This window comes from Nilaparvata lugens, chromosome X, assembly GCF_014356525.2.
Source record: "Nilaparvata lugens isolate BPH chromosome X, ASM1435652v1, whole genome shotgun sequence".
NCBI lineage: Eukaryota > Metazoa > Arthropoda > Insecta > Hemiptera > Delphacidae > Nilaparvata > Nilaparvata lugens.
In genome coordinates, this window is record NC_052518.1 from 25,333,701 (window position 1) to 25,343,845 (window position 10,145).

The 10,145-nt window shown below is 34.2% G+C and overlaps 1 protein-coding gene across 1 annotated transcript in view; it reads right to left on the bottom strand.

The window, feature by feature from the left end:
- Nucleotides 1-10,145, bottom strand: part of LOC120354927 (MOB kinase activator-like 2) — a 218,140-nt gene that overhangs the window by 153,995 nt on the left and 54,000 nt on the right. The window lies entirely within an intron of this gene.

A 10,145-nucleotide genomic window follows, 5' to 3' on the forward strand; every position in this document is an offset into this window, starting at 1 on the left:
AAGCATTATTGACAGTTAATTCTTTGTTTTTCACGTAAAATAAATTATACAATCATTATACTTTTTATACAACAAATCTCTATTATTTTATTCTTTATTATTTAAATAGAAGTCGAATGTGCAGTTATGATTGTTTGAGAACATGAATCCTCTAGCAGATTCTACTATTTTTTTCTGAGAGGTCAAATGTACATTCAAATTGTTTGTATTTACAGTCTATTCTGATTGGTTCTCATGACATTTAATCTCAAATATTTAACAGACTTTCGTGCAATCTGGCCTTATAATACAGTATTATAAATAATACTTCCAAAATAAATAATAATTCATCCATTTATCGGATGAAATCCATTTACCAGATAAAAGCGCTTTGTGCCCGGTGCAATATCTCATGGATAAATGGATGAATAGAATTTTCATTACCATTTTGAAATAATGTGATGAAAAAAAAATTAATATAATTCCATGTTTCACAGTTTTGTCTCAAATTACTCAAAATATATCTAAAAAATTGATTGAAATTTAAAAAAATAGTAAGTATGGTAACTAATATAAAAAATAGCTAATAAAAGTCGAAATTCATCGACAAAAAAATGTCATTGACCGAGATTCGAACCTTGATCATGTTAATCACCGAATTATGAGTACTGATGTATTATGCCTTTACGCTCTCGGCCATTGCATATTGTTGAACATAGGGGCCTGACTCATAAGACTAAGCAGACACGTAATACTGTACTGTGAACTAGACTTCTAAAGTTTACTTCACTCCTAAAAAGCATACAACAGACTTTGGCTCATGACTTATATTATTAAAATTAATATATTATCTGTCTCACAATAAAATTTTCACTCTGAATTGAGTCAGGTAACGTATCTAGGCTACTACTATAATATAGTGTATAGCGGCAAATTTGAAGCCGGTTTGCCGGCATTTTCACAACAAAATATTGCTCTGAAAATAGTTAAATCATAGAGAAAACATTCGAAGATTCAATCTTGAGTGGGCCTAATGTTTTCTCTATATGGTTTAATATTGAAGAAATATATTATCTAACAGTTTTAATAATGAATTTCGGAAAAATTACTAGGAATTTTCAGTCAAGGATGAGTTTCACCAGTAGGCTTACCTTAAACTTCAGAACTCTGCTGTATTTTCTTATTATTATTGTTGATTGTATTGCATTAAGAAGTGGAATTTGATAATAAAAGGAACAATAATTGTTAATAATTATTATTAATTTTAAATATTGATACAATTATTGTACTTTGATTTCAAATTCGATTCTTCACTTTTAAATACTAGCGATACGCACCTTTCTGACAATGGACAATGCAGCCAACATTATATATGTTGAGGCTATTTATAAATATTAAATTATGAAACGGTAATTTATGAAATATATTATAGACATAATACCGCGATTCATGATACATAATTATATAGATTATTACAGTCGTTATGAGATTATCTCTCTATGATTTGTGAGATCTGACACGATCAGCTGTTATTCAAGGTCATTTTACAGCCCTAGGGCCGTAAAGTTTTACCGGCCTGGTCGGAAAACAATCACTTTCGGCCTCCATATGACGCACATAAAACCAGCTCATTACATCCAAGTGTGGCGAAATAGTATATTTCGCACCTAGGGCCGAAAATGGGACTTTTCTGGCTCGAAATCGGTTTTCAAGTCCGAGGCCGTAGGCCGAGGACTAGAAAAGATTGAGAGCCGGAAAAAACATTTTTGCCCATGGTGAGAACGTTATTTTTCGCCACACAGGAAAATAAACAATATATATATGAGAATAATTGTCTATTATAAGCACTTCCGAAAGCAAAAGTGGAAGGTCATAGCTCTAGCAAATCTGAGGTAATCTGAATATCAAGAAATTGTCCAAGTATATATATTTTTTATTCTGATTTGTCTAAATAACCTAAAAGATTATGTTCAATTATGTAAGAGGTTGAGTTTATACTTTTTATTCTTCCAAATGACAATAAGATGATATTATTATAAATGTTTTGATTATTGAATGATAAACACAAAGAATGAAAAGTTTTTGATCAGCTGTTTTAGCACACTTGAAATTTGGCCAATCTGAATGTCAACGGAAGTTTAGGTTAGAAGTTCTATCCTACTCTGAAAATAGAATTATTTGAATAGTTTATAATATATATCTTATCTGTATTTTATTCATCCAAATGAAATGATAGTATATTATTACAGAATACTTTATTGAATTCTAAAAGCATAAAATGATTCCGTTTATCCACCATGTTCCATGATAAATGCTGTACTAGGAGGTTTGACGTTAGATTCTATTATACTCTGAAAATTGAATTTGAATAGTTTATAATATCTCATTATTTGTATTTCATTCATCCAAATAAAATGATAGTATCTTATTGCAAAAACTTTATTCAATTCTAGAAGCATAAACTGATTCCGTTTCATAAACTATTTTGTAAACACGTTCACATCAAATCAGAATCAGCTGACTTCAAGGTTATTTTACAGCCCTAGGGCCGTAAAAATTTTACCGGCCTGGTCAGAAAACAATCACTTTCGGCCTCCATATGACACACGTAAACCAGCTCATTACATCCAAGTGGGGCGAAAACAATCTTTCTCACCAGAAATTACAAGTGGCCAGTCTGGCGCGACTGCTGCTGACTGCATGTTAGATAACAGAACGCTCAAAACAGTAAACAGAATCTGGAAATTTCTAGTTCAGATGAATCCGCTGATGATAATTCGCAGGGTTGTCGTCAATGAGGATGATTTATATGCTCGACTCTAAGTTCAACAAAATACATCCGACCGTCGACCCTATTCTTCTACTAAAATAGAGGAAATTCACTATAGTTTATGCTATATGACGATTCTCCATTCGTCACAAAATTCACTTTGTGACAAGTTTCACCTATCTCTGGTCTCTTAGGTTTTTCTTTTTGCCCCTCCGAAACAATGCAGGTTCAAATGCCTCTCAAGAAGTTTTGCATGAATGGCCGCCCTTCTTAGAGCAGTGGTAAGTTTTGGTCTCTTCAACAGCAAACTGCTCAGCTTCTGCATTTCATCCTCAAGCATTCCTGAGGATACTTGCTTTTCTGAACTTCTGAGGAGCTTATCTTGCACCTCCAATTGAGATGGTGTGATAGAGCTTACTTCATATATATCATAATCAGTAGAAGCCTTCTCACTTTTTTGCCTCTAAATAAAAGTGCAACAGAAGCTTCTGTGTCCCTGAAGCACCCATCTCAGATTGAGGAGCCTGCCCTGATGGGGCAGATCCCGATGTGTTTGAGGGCAAGGCAACTTCTGGAGTTGCCTCAGGATTTGATTTTGGTTTGTTTGTTTTTTCTTCATCCATGTGGCTCCCACTAACAGGTAGGGAAGTACAGTCGACCCAGACAGAGAACTGCATGTCCAGGCATGGACACCAGGCCATCTTTATATGGTGTCTCCAACGGTGCCTGCAGGATACTAACAAGGAGAAGAAGGGGTTTAGAAGAATGGCTTTGAGAAAGGGGCCTTTTTAGTCGCCTCCTACGACAAGCAGGGATACTGTGGGTGTATTCTGGTTTCAAGAGATCCTTGAGTCCGATGATCGACTCAAAGCTCCCCCAACCCACAGGGGGCAATAATAATATTAATCACCATAGAAAATTTAGAATATAATTGCATTCTATTTGCATACACATATTATATACTTCCCTATGTTCAACAGCGTTTGACGGAAAAAATATTTCCAGAAATTATCAATGAAAGAAGATATTCAATATTCTTGAGAGAAATGAAGAGTTTTGATGCCATTTGACAGTTTTAAAAATTTCACGTAGCCGAACAGAGGTCAAACAATATCGATCATTGGAAAGAATCAGGATAAAGTCGACTCAGCCAATATTCCGAGCCATTACAACTCCCAAATCGCTTCCAAACTTCTAAAAAGTTTCATTTTTCTTTCTCCATGAAAGTGTCGAATATACTAAAACCTAGTATATTGAAACCTAGAAAAACCGTTCACTATTCTCGCGTAATCCTCCTAAATCGGTATTGGTCTTGGGTAAGTTTTCACTTCTACAAGAACACATCAATTTACATTTACTCGAAACAGACTATCGTTTGATAAAAAGTACATTAATTAGAAGAGGCTAAATCGAGTAGATTCCAATTACCGATTCCTATAAATTTCAATTCTCTGAGAAACAATTATTATTCTCCAAGCGAGTAGGGAATCATTAGGCTTTTGATTTTAATAAAAGTGAAGATTATTCAATTATCTGAGAGAGCAGGCAGCAAACAGATATGCCAGATTTGAAAGAGACCTTAAGCCATAAAAGGAATGATTTGAAAGGCTTCAGGGAAACTCTAGACGGGGAAAATACATTATTATGAAGCTTTGGAGTGGATAATAACGTTGAAAATTCATAACCATTCGAGTGTCTGGAGGAAAACCAATTTTCAAATGAAAAAGAGCTCTACCTACGTCTCTATCACCGAAGATTCTTGACTCCAATAAGAATAAATTTCATCCAGCATTCATTTAAACAGGATCAGGTCAAGGGAAGCTAGACAGTTGGAAGCTCTTTGTGGACGGAATAACCTGGTAAAAATGCAAATAAAAATAATGATAAACAAAGCTTTCTTGAAACGAATTACACTCTGCTAACATCATAGGATAAAGATTCATCCTTTATCTCTATTTATCCTTTTTGAAATGAAATGAAATGAAAAAAATCTTTATTAGTCGGAGTTTAGACTTTCAAGTCCACTCTACCACTCAACCTCGAATCCTTTTCATCTTGTGATTGGGATTTTTCTTTTGTAACCAGGATTCTCGAAAGAAGATTAGTTAGGATTTTCTTGATTTCTTGTTCCATTCAAAGTAATCCATTCGTGAATCATGCAGCTTCACGTAGCTGAATTGGAAGATTAAGAACAGCAGTTCTTGTCTGGACGTCTCCAGTCTGCTGAGCTCTCAATCCAAGGCGAGTGGACGATAAGAAGTAGTATAGTGCGAATTCCAGTCATGATCCATATCAAATCTTTAAATAAATGTCATGCTATGGATTATTAGAAGTTAATGATGATTATATCACTTGCAAATAAATAGTATAATAACATTATTAATACAATTAAGCTGATTAGCATTGACATTATCAAGATCAGTTTCAAGCCTGTTACTGGAGACTTGCTAAAGCTTACCAAGAAAAATTACAACGTTTTCAACGCTTATTCCTCAATACTCCGCAATTTTCGCCTAAGCTTTCGACAAAGCGTTTGTTAAAAAGTAACATTCACATTCACAGTAGATTTATGGAAGAAAGCCATCATTTAACCATTGATGAAACTTTCAAAAATAGCAAGAAATTCTATAAGATTTCTGTTTTATTTGGAAATTCTGATTCACTTTCAAATAATGATTACAATAAATACGCAGCATAATGCCCCCTACACACTTCCAGACCAGACCTCAGACCAAGACCGTTTGGCAAACGGCAAACCGTTTGGAACGGCTCTACAAACTCCAAGACCAGACCTCAGATCAGACAAGCAGTAGCCTTATATAGACAGTTCAAGGAAGAATTTTTGCGCAATCCGCGAGAAATAAGGAACAATTTTTGCGCAAATCCCCCTCCCCCTCCCCCTCCCCCTCTGCGCCCCCCTCTACTCCCCCCTCTCCTTCTCCCTCTCCTTCTCCCTCTCCCTCCTCTTCACTTTGTATGCTAATGACCTTTCTTCCATTATCAAATTCTCCAGTTTCCATACTTATGCAGACGACCTTCAAATCTATTTAAGCTGTCCCATAACAAAAATTAATGAAACAGTTGAAATAATGAATCAGGATATCAATTCAATAGTGGAATGGACAAAGAAAAATGGCCTTAAGCTTAATCCCATCAAAACACAACCCATTATAATTGGATATTCTCGTCTTATAAACAATATTGACCTTGAATCGATTCACAAAATTAGTGTAGACGGTAATGACATTCCTTACTATAGCTCAGTTAAGAATTAGGCATTATTATGAATAATACTCTTGACTGGTCAGAACAAGTGAACAAAACTTGTAAAAAGGTATTCTCAGCCATGCATGCATTGAAGAAAATGCACGATATCCTCCCTAGAAACATTAAATTATTATTGGTTCAATCTCTCATCTTCCCACATTTAATGTATTGTAATTCTGTTCTTAACGATATGCAAGTCACTCTGAATGATAAACTACAGCGTTGCCAAAATTATTGTCTACGTTTCGTCTACTCTCTCCAACGCCATGATCATATCACCCCAGCCCACATTGCTAGTTCAACATTAAAGCTTCCCGATCAGAGGCTTTTTCGAATAGTCAAGCTTGTTAGAGATATCTTGATATACGGTAATCCGAACTATTTTAAAGATGATTTCAAATTTGTCTCTGAAGGTAGGAGGATAGATGCTTCACATACTAGAACCGGAGAAAGTACTTTAAGGATACCCAATCATCGAACTACTATTTTCACAAAATCCTTCTTAGTCAGTGCCTGTCGTGCATGGAATGCACTTCCTGTTTCTATCAGGTCCATCGAGAGCCGAGCGAGCTTCATCCTAACTTTAAAAAAACATCTTTTGGAACAAATGACTGAAACTGTCCGGCCCTAGAACGATCACATGACATCCATCCCCCACCCATCCCACAAATACAAACCTTTAAACCATGTTATAGAACGAATTGTATATATATATATATATATATTATATAAACTCATGTTATTTCAATTATCCACTGCATAATGCTGTTTATTACTGAAAGTCGATAACCCTGATCTACTTTCAGACTACTTCATTTTATTTATTTGATCTTATCTACCTATATATTATTTTACTCTATCAATTTTCTGTTTTTTTTTCTCTTTAATATTCATATTGATTAAAACTTTTACAATATTTCCATTAATAAATAAATCCTTAGTTTAAATAACGAAATTAACGTTTTGGTAGAGAGTTAGTGGGGAGGATATTTTTAATATTCTTTCCGAAGAATGGACATTGATATGTCCAAAGCTCCGCCAATTTATGTAGATGCATAACAATATGATTATTATCTAGAGTTATTATATTACAAACTGCTTTTTCATATCATATACAGTTCAATAATTATTTTCTTAGTCTATATTATGTAAATTCATCTATAATTTTGCTGTATTGTAAGCTATTGTATATAAGTGTATAAGCCAGTATATATTGTAATCTACATAAATAAAGTACTCAATCAATCAATCAATCCCTCTCCCTCTCCCTCACCCTCTCCCTCTCCCTCTCCTTCACCCTCTCCCTCTCCCTCACCTTCTCCCTCTCCCTCTCCCTCACCTTCTCCCTCACCCTCACCCCTCTCCCAGTGAGGATGAGGGGGAGGAAGAGAGACAGTGAGGGAAAAAAAAATTTCCCTTTTTCCCTTTTCTACTGTCAAATTAAAGTGAATCCATCTTTCTACTGTCAAATTAAAGTGAATCCATCTTTCTACTGTCAAATTAAAGTGACTCCATATTTCTACTGTCAAATTAAAGTGACTCCATCTAATGTTATACTGACAGTGAGAGTCAACCTTGGAAGATATGCTCAAATTATTCTCTCAGTCAGATCTTAAGTCAGCATCATGAAGCTCTAAGAACCCAATTCAACTTATACTGACAGATTAAATTCCAGTCTAGTATAGATAAGAAACTCTTTTGTAGATGTGCTAAATACTGACAGTGAGAGTCAACCTTGGAAGATATGCTCAAATTATTCAGATTCACTCATTTAGCATTCACTTTAATTTGACAGTATAAAGATGTATTCACTCAGTATAAAGATGGATTCACTTTGCATTTAAAGATTCTAGGGTTGCATTTAAAGTAATATCCTTGCACTTAAAGATCTTTGCAACTAACTCTAGAACAAGAAACTTAAAGAGTAATAGGGTTTTAACACATCTACAAAAGAGTTTCTTATCTATACTAGACTGGAATTTAATCTGTCAGTATAAGTTGAATTGGGTTCTTAGAGCTTCATGATGCTGACTTAAGATCTGACTGAGAGAATAATTTGAGCATATCTTCCAAGGTTGACTCTCACTGTCAGTATAACATTAGATGGAGTCACTTTAATTTGACAGTAGAAATATGGAGTCACTTTAATTTGACAGTAGAAAGATGGATTCACTTTAATTTGACAGTAGAAAGATGGATTCACTTTAATTTGACAGTAGAAAAGGGAAAAAGGAAGGATATTACTTTAAATGCTACCCTAAAATCTTTAAATGCAAAGTGAATCCATCTTTATACTGAGTGAATCTGTTACATCTTTATACTGTAAAATTATAAAGTGATTGCAAATTGAATAATTCGGAGGGTACAAGAGAGTGTGATACACCCATCGTTTCTCTGTCTCTCGCATAAGCTTAAAGATTGTGCAAAAAATTCATCTATTTGAAATGCATTTCAAAAACAGATGGCCCCATGCGTTATCTTCTATTCTCGCTACTGCTTTTTCCTCTATTACGAAAGAGAAATCCAAAGTTCCTTTTTAATCCTGCCTTCATATACTGCCAGTTGAAGTGAATCCATTCTGCTCCTCGACACGGCCTTGTGAAGGTCGGGAGGGCGTTGCCCGGCCTTGAGTGAGCGAGCGAGCGATGTCAGCTTGTGCGTACATCAAGCTATATATAAAAACACATTTCTTATCACTTAATGCAACTTGGAGAGTGCACTACACGTACTAGCTGCCGAGGAGGGCTATCACAATTGGACTGCATACTCCACAGAGGTCACCGCTAACATTATTGATTGTAAGTAAAACTTTTTGTTACATTCTCATATTTTTGTGAAAGTGTTGATTTTTATAATATATATTTAGTGTTACAGTTTGGTTACATTGTTTTTCCACAGCATTTTCTCACCTCACTACCCATAAGCAGTTGTGCTCTCGTGAAGGAACCTTACCTGCATCGAGAAAATCATAGCCGAGGTGCTAGCTGAGAGAAGCCTATCCGATTATTTCATTTCGTCAAATCAACACATGTAAGTTCATTTTTACTTTAATTTTCCTCTTCTCCGAGGACAATATTGTTCTCCATGTTAGATCCTTCAACAAGGAAGGATCATTTTTTCAAACATGAATCTTGACAGTGTTTTCTATCATCAATGAGACATTTTAATATTCAACCAACCTAATGAATTACAATAGCAAAATTCAGGAATTTCCTTTAATTCGCATCTTCGATATCTATCAACTATATTCTTATTTATAATATAACATACGCTTATATGTTCTGACTTCTGTTCTTCACTTTTACCAGGTTTTATAAATGTTAAATATTCCTCAAACGTTAGTCCTTCTTTTCCGAAATTATTCAATTCTAATATTGTTTTGTCAATAAGTTCGAAATAACAACATCTATATTTTTTATCGATTTTATTCGAAAAATAGTTCTTATCAAATGAAATTGAATCCATCTCCAATCTGAAATTAAACAGAATATGCTATCAATCTTGTTCTAAGCCTGTCTCATCTGAAGAATCTCGTAAAAAATTCCAGATAAGTTTATTTAATTGTTCTTTTGTTAAATGAGCATTGTTTTCTATTATAACCTTCTTAATTCTATTGATAGACTGTGTAATTATTGTCAGACTACAGTCCAAAACTTCTTTTCATCCCAATTTCATAAAATAAATTGTTCAAATAAAGGTTATGCACATGCGACTTTTCAATTCTTCACTAATTTCCACGTTGAAACAGACACATGAAACAATTGATTTTGAATTTAGAAAGATTAAGATCCGAATTGACAAAAAAGCAATAAATGAAGATCTTTGATATAATTCAATATATTATGTATATTTTGTAATTCAGTTTAATTAATGAGATACTATACTTACAAAGATTGGGCTATCAATGCTCACCTATTATGATGGAATCTAGACCACAAATAAACATTTTTTTACAAACAGCATTAAAAAATACATAACAATTTTGAATGTTTTTCAAGGCTCATTTTTGTTATTACATTGAATTCTATGCATACCTCTCTGTTTGTGATCATGAGGTTTACCAGCATGTAATTTTCCAGTTTACTCAAAGCTTGTAATTTTTCAATTGTCTGCCTACGATTTTATTTAT